This window comes from Raphanus sativus, chromosome 8 (assembly GCF_000801105.2).
Source record: "Raphanus sativus cultivar WK10039 chromosome 8, ASM80110v3, whole genome shotgun sequence".
Lineage (NCBI taxonomy): Eukaryota > Viridiplantae > Streptophyta > Magnoliopsida > Brassicales > Brassicaceae > Raphanus > Raphanus sativus.
Window position 1 is genome coordinate 17930702 of NC_079518.1, and position 17850 is coordinate 17948551.

A 17850-nucleotide genomic window follows, 5' to 3' on the forward strand; every position below is an offset into this window, starting at 1 on the left:
CACCGATCAGTACCGGTTTGGATATCGCAACATGGGAGATGTCAGGCCAAGTAGACACCATCATTCCTTCGGATCTAGGCAAAGGTTGATGCTGGTACCTGCCCATGTTCGGGTTACTAGTCTCCCTAGCGGACTTAGAGTGAGAGGGCTCATCGCGGTCTCTCCTTGTAGGCTTTGATTACTTCTGATCGTACTTCGGACCGGCTTTGGCCCTACTAGCAACGTCTTTTTCCATCTTACTTGAGCCCAAGCACGAGACAGTACGTCTTCTATAATCCTGCACTGGTATTTGATCAGCTCCTTGTAAAGATCTCCCTCCGGAAGTAGACCCCTCTTAAAGGCTGAGATAGCTGTATCAGCGTTGCACTCAGGGATAGCCACCTTCGCTTGGTGGAAGCGAGCTATGTAGGAACGAAGGGGCTCATTCGTATCCTGGAGGATCTCATAAAGATCATCTGAATCCTTCTCTAGGTCACGGCTGCTAGCGAATTGCTCTACGAACTTATCGCTAAGGGCTGCAAAGTATTTGATGGATTTAGTAGGCAGGTTGATATACCACTGGAGAGCAGGGCCGGTCAAGGTTGATCCGAATCCTTTGCACATGGTAGCTTCCCGCGCATCCCGAGGGATTGCTACTACTAGCATGCGTTGCTTGTACTGAGCGATATGATTGTCGGGATCCCCAGTACCTTCATACATCTTTATGCTCAGGAAAGAGAACTTTCGCGGCATCTCCACCGAAGCAATCTCTTTCATGAAAGGTGTATCGGAGTAGGACCCCTGATTACTTCTTCGAATAGGAGGAGCTACCTCTGGGAGCCTTTCTACCATAGATTGAACGGTGCCGAGGAGACCACTCTTTCTAAGTAAGCTGCTAGAGCTTGATCTGAGATCCCAGGATCATCGGGTGAGTACCCTTCGTCCTCCGTATCGGAATCGCTATCCACTTGTACTTGGGTCCCATCGTTTGCGGCTCCTCGGCTTTCGGGTTCGTCTTCAGTTGAGGCGGGTCGACCAGGTACATGTTCACTGTCGCGTGGAGTGTAGAGCGAAGCTATGGGTCGTAACTTAGTCCGGAACCGCTTTCGCTTGTTGCTAGCTTCACCGAGGGTATGGTTCTCTTGTCGGAGGACAAGATTCTCCGCCTCTATGGCGTCTAACTTCTCGGCGCTTTGCTGTAGTTGCTTGGAGTGTTCTCCAAGTTGGTCTTTTATGGTTTGAACTTCGAGGAGAAGTTCAGGACCTCGGAGTGTTGTCTCCCGAGCTTTGTGAAGATCGGTAACCTGACTCTGAAGAAACTCAAGTTTGTTGAGGAGCTCGATCTCTGTCGGAGTCATCTCTGTCTGGTTAGTATCATCCTCTAGTGTCATCGTCACGTAGTTGGATCACTCCCCTCCTTCTAGCGCCAAACTGTTAGGGTATTTTTGTGTAGGATCGTTTAAGCGCTACGGAACACTAGAGGATTTATGTTAAAGCAAGAGAAATCGTAAACTAAAAGATGTTATTGAGTGTTTGAATCTGGACTACAATGTTTGGGTGTATAAACCCTAGTTCTAGTCGTCTAAACTCTAATCTTCTAGTCTCCGAAAGTCGATCCCTTATTCTAGGGTTTGGGCTCCCCTTTTATAGTCGTAGATGTCGGCTTCAAGTAATAGAACTTGTTAGGGTCAAAATCGGTCAAGACGAAATCGATGTCCGAAAGTCTCGGAAAAACATGTTAGAGCAACCTCGAGAGACTAATTGGTAATCGAGAAACCTTAAAAGAAAAAAATATATTAAGTTAGAGATAAATCATCTCGAAATCAACGGCTGGAAACGTTTTCTACACGAGGAAAAACCTACGGAAAACTAAAAACACACACAAGTCGAAGAAACGAGCAGCCGACTCCGGTCGTGGCCGTGGCCGCCGGGCGACTTGCCCCGTGCCGGCCGTGGCCGGCGGCGGCTAGCCCCCGTGCTGGCCGTGGCCGCCGGCGGCTAGCGCCTGTGCTGGCCGTGGCCGCCGGGCGGCTAGCCCCCGTGCTGGCAGTGGCCGCCGGCGGCTAGCACCCGTGCTGGCCGTGGTCGCCGGGCGGCTAGCCCCGTGCTGGCCGTGGTCGCCGGGCGGCTAGCCCCGTGCTGGCCGTGGCCGCCGGCGGCTAGCGCCCATGACGGCCGTGGTCGTCGCGTGGCTAGCCCCGTGCTGGCCGTGGCCGCCGGCGGCTAGCGCCCGTGACGGCCGTGGTCGCCGGGCGGCTAGCCCCGTGATGGCCGTAGCCGCCGGCGGCTAGCGCCCGTGACGGCCGTGGTCGCCGGGCAGCTAGCCCCGTGCTGGCTCGGGTCGTCGGACGGCTAGTTTTCGTGCGTAAGTTCTAGGCCCCCGGATTGCCAGAAATCCGCGTTTTGCGACTCTCCGAGATCCCGCAAACAAAACTCCTTTCCCTGCTCCAAGGCTTCGGAGAACCCGTAAGACTTCAACAGACAGAAAGACTTCGTATAAAACAGTGGTAGTTATCTTAAAACACCATTCGCCTCAGCGATAAGTCGGAGATCTTCCGAAAGGCTCGACATCCAAGTAGGAGCATTCTTTCAAAGAGATCGTAGAAAACAACGGAAGTACGGAAGACGGCCCGAAAGGGACCAAACCCGATCGGACGGCCCATCTATGATTCTCTAAAAGATAGAAGCGACGGTTTACAATTATCTTCACATAACAAGATAAATGTTAAACTTCCGAAAAGATAAATGTCAACTTTCCGAAAGGATAAATGTCAAATTTCCGAAAGGATAAATGACAACTTTCCCGATAAACACGAAGGCCGACGAAAATGGAAAAAGCCCAACTCGCGGCAGACTCAGTCCATCAAGAATAGACCGTCATATGGGAGTATATAAGCAAGGCTAGGAGCAGAGGAAGGGGAATCGGAAATCAGAAGAAAGAAACCACCATAGAGCAACTTAGAACTTAGGCTTTTATTTCCTTTTTAGCGAGCTGCGATTCAACTAGGTTAGATCTAGGTTTTGAGACTAGCGACGATCGACAGCTCTTGCAGTCGAGATCTCGACCTGTTGTTCGAACGCTCTCCGCAAATTCAGAAATAAGATTCTTTCTTTTGCTCTCTTTTTACGCATTTATTCCCAAACTTTACTCGTGATTAACTTTGTCGTGCGTGGCCCAGCAGATAGCCGGATCCTCGGGGAAAAGTAGGTCAACTTAGTTTTCCTACGTTTAAAATTAACTAAAATCGACCGTGCGAATTTCGGTTCCCACAGTTTGGCTCTAGAAGGAGGGGGATACACGGATTTATCTTTCTCGCAACTACGCACGCCCAGTTAAGCATGACTGCTAACGAAAACGAGCAAACGCACGACGGACCAGCCGCCGATGCCAACGCTGAGAAGACTCCTGCCGGAAACGTATCGACGGTCACTGCCGAGGCAAAAACCGCGATGCTGGATCAGGTGAAGGAACTGTTCGCCACCGACCAGAAACGGTCGGAAGAACAAGAAAAACTAATGGCTTCACTCGCTAAACAGGTCAATACCTTAACAGCGAAAAGCAAACTCCCGCGCGGATCCACCAAGGTGAGGCGTGTCAGGAGGCTCGACTTCGGAACTGCTGGAGACCAAGATGCCCCAAGAAAACCCCCGGAACTCATCTCTGACGATACCCCTCCGGCGGGGCAGAAGAAAACGACAGATAACCTCTCATCTCCCGCAAGGGAAAACAAAGGAGACGACGTCGAAAGAATCAACCTGGATATCAGCGATCAATCAGATCCGTCCGACGAAGACGCCGACGTCCACCACAGAAGGACACGAAGTCAGTCAGCTCGACTGGCGGCAGCCTTCGAAAAACCCATGACAGAAGAGGAAGAAGACCTCTACTGGTCAGAGCAAGAAAGGTTGGCTGAAGACCAGACTCGGGCTATCGCAGCCAACGTAGACAAAGAAGCGCGAACGGCGCCAACGAGATCCATGATTTGCGCGAGTACATCGCAAAGACTGCAGCCGAGGTGAAAGCGGTAAAATCGCAGATTCACCACGCAACCAGCACTGCCCCCGAGATCGACCTGCTCCTCGAGGAATCAAGAAAGACCCCGTTCACCTCTCGAATCACGGACGCACGAGTCTCAGATCCCGGGAAAATAAAGCTTCCCACCTACGACGGAACCACAGATCCGAAGGCACATCTGCAGTCCTTCCAGATTGCGATAGCGAGGTCTAAACTTCCGGAGCGGGAAAAGGACGTCGGCTGCTGTCTCCTATTCGTCGAGAACCTCAGAGGTGCTGCGCTCGAGTGGTTCTCACACTTGAAAAGAAATTCCATCGGAAGTTTCCGCCAGCTTGCTTCAGCTTTTCTGAAGCAATTTTCCATGTTCATGGACAGGGAAACTTCCAACGTAGACCTTTGGAGTCTGATTCAAAAGGAAGATGAACCGCTCCGCGACTACATAAGGAGGTTCAAACTCGTGATGTCCAGGGTAACAGGCCTCAGCGACAGAGTCGCCATCGACGCCCTGAGAAAAAACCTCTGGTACAAATCGAAATTCCGAAAGTGGATTTCTTTGGAGAGGCCACGCACCATCCAGGACACTCTCCACAAAGCGACGGATTTCATCATCATGGAAGAAGAGATGAAAGTCCTAGCGCAAAAGCATGGACCGCAGAAAGCGTTCGGCAAGAAGAAAACCTCTCGTAACGACAAGTACGTCCATCACGAAGGGGAAGACGTCCAAGGTGAACATAACTATGCCGTCAATTCCGAACAAGGAAGGACTACCGGAAACACTTGGACGAGGAACTCGTACAAGGACAATTCCAGCTGCGAGTTCCATCAGACGAAAGGTCACTCCACCGCCAACTGCAAAGTCCTCGGCGCCAGACTCATTACGAAGCTGCTCGCCGGCGAAATAGCAACGGTCAGGAGCGTAAAAGACCTGCTCCTAGATTCTGACTGTCCGCCGAGGACTGACGGAGCCAATCCCGAGAATAACGCTCCCGGAACTCAATCAGGCGAAAAACGCGGACGGAGGCAAGACGGCGAAGGAAACAACAACAACCGCCAAAGGATCAACATGATCATCGGAGGATCGCATTTTTACCAGGACTCCATTTCGTCGATCAAAGCCTACGGACGGAGGGCTGAAACAAGCCCCGGATGGTGTCTAGAGGACGACGTTCCCAATCACGCAATCGTCTTCGAGGAACAGGATACGGTCGGACTCGATAAACCCCACTACGATCCTATGGTCATCGACTTGGTGATTCAAGATCTCGAAGTCGGCCGCATCCTCATCGACACAGGAAGCACGGTCAACATCATGTTCCGCGACACTCTGCAGAGGATGAACATACCCCTCGGAGAAGTCATCCCAGAACCAAGACCATTGACTGGATTCTCGGGCGTCACGTCCATGACCCTCGGAAAAATCAGACTCCCGGTCATGGCTAAAGAAGTCACGAAGATCGTCGAATTCGCGGTAGTGGATACCCGGCTATCTATAACACCATAATGGGAACTCCTTGGATAAACGCTATAAAGGCAGTCCCGTCCACTTACCATCTCAGCGTCAAGTTTCCAACACCGACTGGAACAGCGGTGATCTGGGGAAGCCAAAAACAGTCGCGACTCTGCTTCCTGGCGGAACATAAATTGCGCAGCAATCGTAACGCCCCAGCAGCTAACCCGAAGCGAACTAAGAAGCATCTGAGTATCTCCGAGAACCCAGCAAAGAACAGCTCGGATTTGTCCGAACAGGCCACAACTCAGGATAGCGGGAAAATCCTCGAGACCATCACCGAAAGAACGGATAACCTAACTCCCAACGCGACCACCGACTTAGCTGAAACAGTCAAGGCGCCGGAAATCGTGGAGTAATAGAAACCGCGATAAAAACAGAACTACGAGATGGCTTGATCCTTGCAAGAGGTACGTAGGCAGCTCGTCGCAACCCGACGAGTTCAGCTATCCCCTCACCAAAAAGGGGGGGGGGAATGGGGACAAACATCCTTGTACTCCCGCAAAAATACTTTTCACATTTACTCTACATTATAAAGTCTTTAATTCAAATGCTTACTCAACGCATAAATATTACGGAAAACGAAAATCATATCTTTGAGGAACGCGAGACGTCGTTAGTTCCCACAAAGTCTTGATTCTCCATTCTCTTCCAAACAAGTCCATCCGCGACTCTAAAAAACTCTATCAAACCGTCTGTCCGCGACTCTAAAATTCATTTCCGTCGATTGGCCCCGACGGAAAAACATAGAAACGTTTCACTCAATCAAATTCGTAGTCTGGCTTCTAACGAAGTCCTCTTGCATCCGACAAGGATACCATAGCGCGCTATACAAAAAATCCAAATTTTGGTTAGCTCTTTGTAAAGGAAGTAGCTCGACTCGTATCCAAACGAATCATATAAGCCGATAAGCACTTCGCAGATTCTAAAACGGTACGAGTCAGGTCGAAATCGCAAACAAGCAAAACGAAAGCCGATTTGTCATCGCACAGCTTCAGTCCGAAAGTAGACCTAGGTCTTGCCCTAAACCCGGCCTTGCTGGTATCTAAGACATCTCATAGGCATAAGTATCCAGAATACAAGATTCCAAAATTTGCCTCTTATCGCTTATAAACCTAACGTTCGCTACAGAGTAACCTACGGATCAAGCGACAAAAAGAAGAGATTGAATACGGAGTGACTGCACGTATTCAAACCCTCTACACTTGACGGAAGTATAAATCAAAACGCAGAATTCATAAAAGCATTTATAACGGGGATTCAAAAGCCACCAACGGCCAATCCCGAGAAACACAAAGTCACGCGACCTCCTAAGGGTCGCAACACATACATACAAACAGCCACACTCGGCTTATCACAAATTATAATCAAATGCATAACAATCAGTTAGAGATATTCCGAACGAGGAATCGGGCTGGTCGACCTCTTCACCCCTGTCGCCTGCATTCAAACCCGCGCCTACATCCGCTGTATCTTCCGAGACTTGGATAGGATTCCACAACTCTCGAATTCTCCCTTCGATCGGAGGAACAAAGGATTCGGCGTTAGCGCATATTCTCATCGAGCTATCCATCGTGGCAAGTTCGCCAGAAAGAGAGAAACCCTCACGCTGCATCTTGTGTAGAGTACCAACCGAACCGCGACACTCGCGAAAATCGCCTACAAAGTACTGAGCCTCTGTGTACGCTTCAAATTCAGTAGAGAAAATTTCGGCTCTTCGGTTCAGCTCAGCGGCAGCTCTTCTCCGCCCGCTCCTTTCCGCACGAACAAGGGCTCGGGCCTGGGCCCTGGCTTGCCGGCGTTTTTGCTCCTCAACCTCCAACCGATACTTGGCAAATTCCCTTTCCGTTTCCTCCGCTTAAAAACGGGCCAGCCGGGCAGTACGGAAACTTCCATCAATCGATGCGTTCCACACTCTCACGGCCTGCAAAGAAGTCGAGGTCAAATAAAAAGAAAAGGGAATTTACTCAAGTTTCGAAAACAAACCTCGTTGACCAAGCGAGTGCCCTCCGCAGTCACCTTGTCCCTCTCCTCGTTGTCCAAAGACTCCTCACGGGAAAACGCCGGAGGGAGGTCATCGAAGAAGTCACCCGGGGAAGGAACACCCTGATTCTCTGTAATGAAGTAAGGATCGCATCTCGACGGCTCGCCATTTTCCGACGAGGCCTCGAAAGCAATCCCTTTATCCTTCTGAGATCTCCGCCTCCGCCTTGAGGGGGCAAAAACGTAGGAACCATCATTGACACAAGGCCGCGTACCGCCCCGCGATCGGTGAAGCGCGACCTCCCCACGAATCCGGTCAAGAGTAAAGGAGTTCCAGGAACAAGGCATTGTCCTAAAAATGTCTCTCTTGGTCGAAAGATCGGAAGGAACATGCGCGAGACACCTGTTCTCTAAAAAAAAAAAACGTTCAGTACTCGCATTTCGGACCCTAAGAAAGGGGATGCGACGATCTTACCTCGTTGGTACAACCAGTCCGTCGGGAATAGGTGGAGGAAGCCTTCCTTGACAGATTCTCCATCTATCCTCACAAAAAAGAAACGGTCAACGTAATCCTTGGCGTGCGAGGTGACTCCATGGATTACCGAAAAATTGGTCATCGCCTTCATGGAGTATACTCCATTGATGCTCGTCGTCTTGGAGTTCCACAACCCTTCGAAGTCAGCAGGACTAAGGACCATCCCTAACTCGTAACTCAAAATCACAACGCCAAGCCAGCTTTCCAAGGCCGGCACGTTCAGCTGGCTGATTACGATTCCGAAACGGTCGAGAGCCTGAACGATGACTCCGGGGATTGGGAACCACAGTCGGCATTGCGTCAGGAACGCCTCGTAGCAAGTGAAGTAACCCTTCGGAGGATTCTCCGAACTCTCATCCCCGCGAGGAATGCGAAACATGACTCCCTTCGGAACCTCATAAAACTCTCGAAGAGTTTCAAGATACTCAGTGGATATCTCGCTCAGCGAGTCAGTTTCCTTACGCACCCTCAGAGGTCGTCGGGGAATCGGGATCACGGGAAGGGGAGCATCAGAACCGAAGACAGCGTCGCAATACGCGCTCCTATCAACCTCCGGAACCTCGGGTTTCGGAACTTCCTCCTCGGCGTGGAAATTGTCCGAAGACGAGTGAGACTGCCTCCTCGAGGATTTTGATCTTGAAGTCATTCTTTTTCTAAAGATAGAGAGAGAATTTGCAAGAGAGAGATTAAACTTAAGATTCTTGGGTGAAGTAAGAATGGTAAAGAATTCACAAGTCTTTATAGGCAAGGATTTGACTATTCACCCCGACCTTCGACACGATTTCGTCTCCATACTTTCCTCACGAACCATACCGCAAGCTAGGGCCTACAAACCCTCCGGCTCCTAGCTAGCTGGGGGCTAACTGTTGGGGTCAAAATCGGTCAAGACGAAATCGATGTCCGAAAGTCTCGGAAAAACATGTTAGAGCAACCTCGAGAGACTAATTGGTAATCGAGAAACCTTAAAAGAAAAAAATATATTAAGTTAGAGATTAATCATCTCGAAATCAACGGCTGGAAAAGTTTTCTACACGAGGAAAACCTACGGAAAACTAAAAACACGCACAAGTCGAAGAAACCGAGCAGCCGACTCCGGTCGTGGCCGTGGCCGCCGGGCGACTAGTCCCGTGCTGGCCGTGGCCGCTGCCGGCTAGCGCCCGTGCTGGCCGTGGCCGCCGGGCGGCTAGCCCCCGTGCTGGCCGTGGCCGGCGGCGGCTAGCGCCCGTGCTGGCCGCTGTCGCCGGGCGGCTAGCCCCGTGCTGGCTGTGGCCGCCGGCGGCAAGCGCCCGTGACGGCCGTGTTCGCCGGGCGGCTAGCCCCGTGATGGCCGTAGCCGCCGGCGGCTAGCGCCCGTGACGGTCGTGGTCGCCGGGCGGCTATCCCCGTGCTGGCCGTGGCCGCCGGCGGCTAGCACCCGTGACGGCCGTGGTCGCCGGGCGGCTAGCCCCGTGATGGCCGTAGCCGCCGGCGGCTAGCGCCCGTGACGGCCGTGGTCGCCGGACGGCTAACCCCGTGCTGGCTCGGGTCGTCAGACGGCTAGTTTTCGTGCGTAAGTTCTAGGCCCCCGGATTGCCAGAAATCCGCATTTTGCGACTCTCCGAGATCCCGCAAACAAAACTCCTTTCCCTGCTCCAAGGCTTCGGAGAACCCTTAAGACGTCAACGGACAGAAAGACTTCGTATAAAATGGTGGTGGTTATCTTAAAACACCATTCGCCTCAGCGATAAGTCGGAGATCTTCCGAAAGGCTCGACATCCAAGTAGGAGCATTCTTTCAAAGAGATCGTAGAAAACAACGGAAGTACGGAAGACGGCCCGAAAGGGACCAAACCCGATTGGACGGCCCATCTACGATTCTCTAAAAGATAGAAGCGACGGTTTACAATTATCTTCACATAACAAGATAAATGTTAAACTTCCGAAAAGATAAATGTCAACTTTCCGAAAGGATAAATGTCAACTTTCCGAAAGGATAAATGACAACTTTCCCGATAAACACGAAGGCCGACCAAAATGGAAAAAGCCCAACTCGCGGCAGACTCAGTCCATCAAGAATAGACCGTCATATGGGAGTATATAAGCAAGGCTAGGAGCAGAGGAAGGGGGATCGGAAATCAAAAGAAAGAAACCACCATAGAGCAACTTAGAACTTAGGCTTTTATTTCCTTTTTAGCGAGCTGCGACTCAACTAGGTTAGATCTAGGTTTTGAGACTAGCGATGATCGACAGCTCTTGCAGTCGAGATCTCGACCTGTTGTTCGAACGCTCTCCGTAAATTCGGAAATAAGATTCTTTCTTTTGCTCTCTTTTTACGCATTTATTCCCAAACTTTACTCGTGATTAACTTTGTCGTGCGTGGCCCAGCAGATAGCCGGGATCCTCAGGGAAAACTAGGTCAACTTAGTTTTCCTACGTTTAAACTTAACTAAAATCGACAGTGCGAATTTCGGTTCCCACAGAACTCTTCCATAATCGTAAAAATGGAAGTTTTCCCTTAGGTAGAAAACCTCTATTTTGCTCCAAAGGGTCGGACCCAAGGCAGGGGTCGATCCCTGGTATCTTCTTGAGCAAGGATCCGGAAGTCGAGGATCTATCCGGAAGCTGGAGAAAACTTATATCTGGATATTTTTCCCCAATAGCAGGGATTGCCTTCTCCGTCATTCGACGATGAGCCGCCTCTCCCCGAAGCAGGTGTTGCCAAGGAGACTTCCCCTCTCCATCTGAGGACGCCGCTGCTTCTCCAACTGCCTGATCTCCCTATCTCTCGAACTCTCGATCTTTTAAGCCCTCTGGGCTTTTGTTGTTGTTTTCACCCTTCGGGGTTTTGTTTTTAAACCTCAGGCCTTCGTGCCTTAAAATTCTTTAAGTACTGACCCTCGAGGGTCTCAGACTTTAATTTATTTTATTATGCTTCAGTCTTTTGTCTCGAGTAGCATAGAGTCGTCTTTCGAAAGAGATCGCCTTGCTTGTGTTTCTAACATAGGGGAATTCCCTATCACGGGTTATGGGCCGAAGGCCGACCATATCCCTAATCAGATCAGGTAAGGTCTTCGGGGCTGATGATAGTCCTGCCCTTAGGATCGCACTACTCCGGGTTTCAGAGGAATCAGGACCTGAATCTTGTTGCCACATTGATAGCTTAGGGGTTTGGACTATTGGGGAAAATATCCAGACATAAGTTTTCTCCAGCTTTCGGATAGGCCATTGACTTCCGGACCCTTGCTCAAGAAGAAAACCAGGGACCAACCCCTGCCATAGGTCCGACCCCCTTGATCGGAAAATAGAAGTTTTCCAAAAAACTTCCATTTTTCCGATTATGGAAGAGTTCTATTACTTGAAGTTGACATCTACAACTATAAAAAGGGAGCCCAAACCCTAGAATAAGGGATCGACTTTCTAGACTAAGAGATTAGGGTTAGGCGGCTAGAACTAAGGTTCATACACCATCATACGTTGTAGTCCCGAATCAATAACTCAATAAACAATCTCTTCTAGTCTAAATCTCTTGCTTTCATACAAATCTCCTAGTGTTTCGAGTACTAAAACGACCCTACACAAAAATACCCTAACAGTTTGGCGCTAGAAGGAAGGGGGTAATCCAACTACGTTACTATGGCACTAGAGGACGATACTAACCAAGCAGAGATGACCTCAAGGGAGATCGAACTCCTCAACCGGCTCGAGATCCTTCAAAGTCAGGTTACCGATCTTCACAAAGCTCGTGAGACTACACCTGGAGGACAGAAATTTCTTATAGAAGTTCAAACCCTAAAAACCCAACTTGGAGAACACTCCAAGCAACTGCAGCAGAGCGCCGAGAAGCTAGACGCCATAGAAGCGGAGAATCTTGTCCTCCGACAAGAAAACCATACCCACAGCGAAACTAGCAACAAGCGAAAGCGGTTCCGAACTAGGGTTCGACCCATGGCTTCGCTCAACACTCCACGCGACGGTGAAAGAGAACCTCACCGACCCGTCTCCGCTAACGATGAACCCGAGGAACGCGAAGCTACTCATGACGTGACCCGAGTACAAGTGGACAGCGATTCCGATACGGAAGATGAAGAGTACTCACCCGATGATCCTGGGATCTCGGACCCGGCTCTAGCCGCCTACCTAGAAAAGGTGGTCTCCGAAAGATTTAGCACCATTCAATCTATGGTAGAAAGGCTCCCAGGGGTAGCTCCCCCTATTCGGAGGAATAATCCAGGGTCCTATTGATAGTGCTCAAATTACCCAGTAGAGCTTACTCTCTCAAATAAGAGGTACAGCTGTAGTACTTAGGGATCGAATCACGAGGAGCTAGGGAACCAATTAAATAAAATCTACTAATCAATCCTAGGCAAGGTTGGTTTATATGATAGATATGAAAATAACAAATCCTAAAATGAGCAAGGCAGTTGCTCTAACTAACAATATGAAGGGTTGTTTAAATGGGATAAAGAGTGCTAGACATAGGGTTTCTATTCAGGAATGGAGATTATAATCTCTATAAATGCTTTAATAAGTTGCTTGCATGATACTATAGATCTCAGCCGCTTAACATATGTGAATGAATCACTGGTTAAAATATCTAGATCTCTGGCGACACCTTTCGCATGATGACACAGAAAAAGAGTCGGTCGATATCCTATTGAGATATCGAGCGATACACCTTTCGCGGTGCCGATCGATTTACCAGTAGGGTATCGATCGACGGCTTCTAGATCTGCCTAGGCGCGAACCGAATATGACCGCGAGGTCTCAAGGAGGAACTGTCGTTCTTCTCAACGGGAAACAGGCATCGCTCAAATGGATAATTCAAGATAATCTAAGATCCTAGTGATCTATGTTCTAGTTAGCTACTCTAAAACAAGCATAGGGTACAATCAATTTGATGAGTATCACAACTTAGCAATTATAGTTTGGGGCTAATCCCACAAACCTATTTAAACCCTAGATCTAACAAGTAGACTACTCAGACATAGCTAAGCAATTCATAACAATAGATAGATGAAAGAATTGCATAGATAGAATAAAGTAGAAATACAAAAGGAGATGAGAAATCTCTTCAATCTCTCTCAAACAAATAAAACTCTAGTCTCTCTCTCACACTCTCTGCTTTGGTTGTGAAAAGCTTCAAGCTTCAAAGGATTTCAAAACTTGCCGTCAAAAAGACTTTGCAGGAGTATTTAAGCATTTCCATTAGGTTAAAAACTCGTCAGGGGCAATCTCGTAATTTGGTGAAGTCTTGGTGAAGTAGTCGGCTAAACCATTTCATCCTCGATATCGATCGACAACACTGAATTTGTATCGATCGATTATAATCTTCTAGTACGCGGATCTTCTCAGCTACATCGATCGACAACTCAGGATGAGTATCGATCGATTGTAATCGCAATGTTGACTTCCGACTTAGTCTTGAATGGTCAACTCGGGTGTATCATCTCTTGTACTCCAAAATGCTCCAAAAACATCACTTTCTCACAAAATGCTCATGAACCTGAAAACATACCTAACAGGCTAGAAAACAGATTAAATATATAGTAAAACACTAGTATACCATGGTTAAAAACAGGTGAAATCCATGGTATATCAACTCCCCCAGACTTACTCCTTTGCTTGTCCTCAAGCAAAAACAGTAGTCTTTAGAAAAGGTTTGGAAATAGCAGGAACTCAAGGATTCAATATATTGAAGTCATCACTCTATGGGTTTGCAATTCATGTCTAAAATCCAAATCACAGAAGTTCATTATGCCTTATCCTAGCTTAGCAACTAAACTCATCTAGTCAACAACTTAGCAATTCTCATCTGACATTCCCCTCTACTAACCTCATTTCTAACATAAAATAAAGTGCAGGCTTTACCTTGGGAGTATCGATCAAAGAACATATGGATTCAACTCAATTAAGTATCTGAAACACACATGTAGTCTTCTCTGATTCCTTTCTCCCCTCTTCTCTCTTCACTGAATCTCTTATTAGTTTCAATTTCAACGGGTTTCGATGCCACATAGGTCATCTAGTCCATCTCATTGACATTTGCGTTGTAACTCATACATTTTTGACAAAGTGTAGCGAATATTGGGGACGCAGGAATCAGTCCTACCCCTCGTTTCCACAATGTGTGATCATTCTTGAGATTTAGAATATTGGGGTCGCAGGAATCACTCCTACCCCTCTGCTTCTCAAGAAATCATTTCAATCTTTTATAACATAAACTTAGATCTCGAGATGCCGAAGAGAGCGAAGGAAGGGAACCAGAAACACACAGACTTTTTACCTTCCAGACTTGTAATAGGATTCCGATCCAGTAATATCCAAGCCCCAAGACAAGCAAATAAGTCAGTATTAGTGTTGGAGGTCAGCTTTGGTTCCTTCAAACAATCTTAGCTAGTGAATATAGATAGTAAGTTGATCCACTTTAGCATCTTTAGTACTATCTGCAATCAGTAATCTAGAATGGTGCTAAAGAGTGGTCAGACAATCAAATATAAATCCATATCAATGTTCCTATTTAATACTTATGCGAAAAATAATTTTGAAAAACTTTTTAATAAAAACCAAAATAAAAACACATATTAGTAAACTCCCCCCAAGACTTAAATTACACTGTCCCAGTGTAACATCCGGTGGTGAGGTAAATAAAATAAAACATAATAAATATAACAAGTTAGAATGAATAAACCTGATCGACAAGATGTCGATCGATTCGTAGTGGTATACGTCGATCGTTAGTAATGGTCGTGTGGTGTCGAGCGATATGAATGGTGAATGTCGGTCGATGGAATTATCATTCTACTTGGATCTAATAATACTGCAAAATAAATTCGAAAAAGAAAAAAAATGAAAATAAAAATAAAAATAAAATAAAGAAAAAGAAAACCTAATAGTGGGTTGCCTCCCACTCAGCGCTTGGTTATAGTCATTTAGCTTGACTGTGGCAGGTGAGTGACTCATGGGGTGCAGAAACTGCTGATTGCCGGACAGCAATCATCAATCTTGTGTCTCCTACTATTGAACCATGTGGCGATGAAGCTTTTTGTGGCATCATCCGCTTGTAGTTGCTTCTTATCTATCTGGAGGACTGTATCTTGAAGTTTCCTCACAGAATTCTCGATGTATTCGATTTTGTCAACTTCCTTGTCGATGGTTTGGTAGGTGTGTACGGACAATAATTTCAGTTCACTCTGTAATGCATCGATCCTGTCCAAAATGAAATTATCTCGGTCTGCTAAAGACTCAGTGTCGATCGATGCTACAAGATGCGCGTCGGTCATTTCGCTGAGGGGTCAGTTGGTCGACTCAGAATCCATTGTGTCGATCGACTGTGAACACTGTCCTTGGTACTGCAGAGCACATATATTGCCCTTCATGTGGCGAGTAGTTCTGCAGAGGCTGTTAACCCTTTCGTTAACAGTGTAGTCAATGGTATCACAGGTCCCGTTGAGTCCCCTTTCCATAGCTTCCATAGCCTCGTACAGCTCATCTTTAAGTTCATCAACTGCTGCTGGAGTGCATACTCTCTTCGCTGGTGGTGGCTCGCTGTCGATCGATATTGGTCTAGGCCTGTCGATCGATGCTTCGTTGCTGTCACGGAGATCAATATAAGCTTGAACAATGCTCATGTCTCTTTCTAGCTTGTCCAGCTGCCGTGACATTGTGTGTTGGCATCGCAGGATAGGAGAACTGAAAATTTCATGCTTCCTTACTTACGCTTTCATCATATCTTCCAGTTCTGCAAACCTTTTGTCGATCGATGATGAAGTATATGTGTCGATCGATGAAAAAGTAGCAAGCTTAGCTTTGTCATTCTGGCGAATTGTATCCAACTCTTTCTGTAGAAGATCGATCCTCTTGCTTAACCATTCGACATTGTTGTTGAGAGGGCTGTAGACGTCTCCAATCCGTGTATTGATGTAAGCAACCTCCCATTCATCTTTCTTAGGTGATGAACATTCTGGTCGGTCTATGGATGTAGTCTTGCCGATGTCGATCGATGGTACAGATACTCTGTCGGTCGATACTGGTGGCGTAGCCTCTTTCTCAAGCGTGGTCAATATGTTTCCAAGCTCCACTCTTATCTCAGCCATATCATTCTGGAAGTCTTTGTAACTGACATCCAAAGGGTGGAAAGTGTCTTCCACCAATGTGCACATGTTTGCCTCAAGGTGCGCCTGAGCTCTCCATACATCAGTCACCATATCATCCACCTCCTCTCTACTGTAGGGCACTGGTGTTGGTGTGTATGCATGGTAAGGACGTGTGTGTATTGGAAGTTGTAAGCAACCTCTGTGAAAAAGAGATGCTCTATCCAAAAGTCTCTTTACTTGCTCCTTGGTAACATGGATGATCTCACCATCAACTCCTCTAGCATAGCCAAACTCATCTCTGTAGACACCATATTCATCCTTAGCCTCCCACTTGAATCTCCTGGATCCATCGGTAGTGAAGGCACGTCGTCCAAACTCCAGTCGTCTGTCGGGCGATCGGACTCTTGGTCTGTCGATCGATCCTGGATATCCGCCGTCGATCGACGGTGTTGAAACGATGTCGATCGATTGTGAATGTCGAGGTTGACCAAGTGTTGAGGAACTGGATCCTCCCTTGTGTTGGTGTTGTGATTGTCCTGGACGTGTTGTAGGATGTTTGGATGGCTACATTGCTGTGTGAACAGGTTTTCTGGTCCATTGGCAACTTGGAGGATGTCTGCTATGTCCTCTCTGGTTATGTGCAGAACTCTTCCATCCATAGCTCTTGCATAGCCATCTGTGTCCCTGAAAATTCCAAATTCATCAGGTGTTAGTGAAACGTTCCTGATATCATAAGGTTCATGAGATCTCGGTTGAGCTCTGTTGATGGTGTCGATCGATGGGTGTGTGGTGTTGGCGGTCGATGGTGCACGTCTAGCTGCATAGTTGGATCGATTGATCATGTTGTTGCAGTCTTCCATTGATGAATCTCTGAATGCTGGAAGCTGCTGGGTAGAAGGTGAAAAGTTTTGAATTTTCGTGGCTTGAGTTGATAACCTTTTATACCCATGTGTTGCCCTAATCGGTGAAATTCCGATTTTGTCCTTTAAGTCGTCCGGGTTAATATCGATCGATATTATACTAGCAATGTTGATCGATGGACGATGTCGTTTTGCTGGATGAAGTAGATAATCGATCGATGGTGGGCGTTTGATGTCGATCGATTGTGGGGCAAATCTGTCATTCTCCAAGTAGATTTCCCAAGCTCTCTCTTCCCAATAGTCTTCATCATATTCTTCACTGTGGTCTCCACTGTGGGAAGAGGTGGCTATGTCTACTGCAAAACTCTCATGAAATCCGCTATCTGCCCAACTCCTTATTGAGTAATCATCTTCCTTTCGGTTGGGTGGGATGGCGAAATTCGGGTAGCAATGATCTGGTAGATCGAGTTCATCATCCGGTGGGTCTCTGTCGATCGATGATCCATAGTTGTTGTCGATCTCCTCTGACTTGAATGTGTCGATCGATGACGTTAAAGTACTGTCGATCGATCCCGAGTACTCTGTCTCGTACTCAACTTCACAATGACAAACTGCGATGATACCAGTATCATCTTCCTTTACCACTAATTTGGCTGGTGGTTTGTCAAGCTTGACAGGGTCGTAGTGGATATATGGATCTATCATAGTCAAGCACATCCTGTTGGTCTTCATGTCACATATGGCTCCTACTATAGCCATAAATGCTCTTCCAAGTAAGAGGGAAGAGTTCCAATTTAGCTTGATGTCTAGGACATGAAAATCCACAGGGACGATAGCATCACCAATGTACACCTCTAGGTCTTTGATGAAGCCTCCAGAGTTTCTCTGAGAATAATCCAC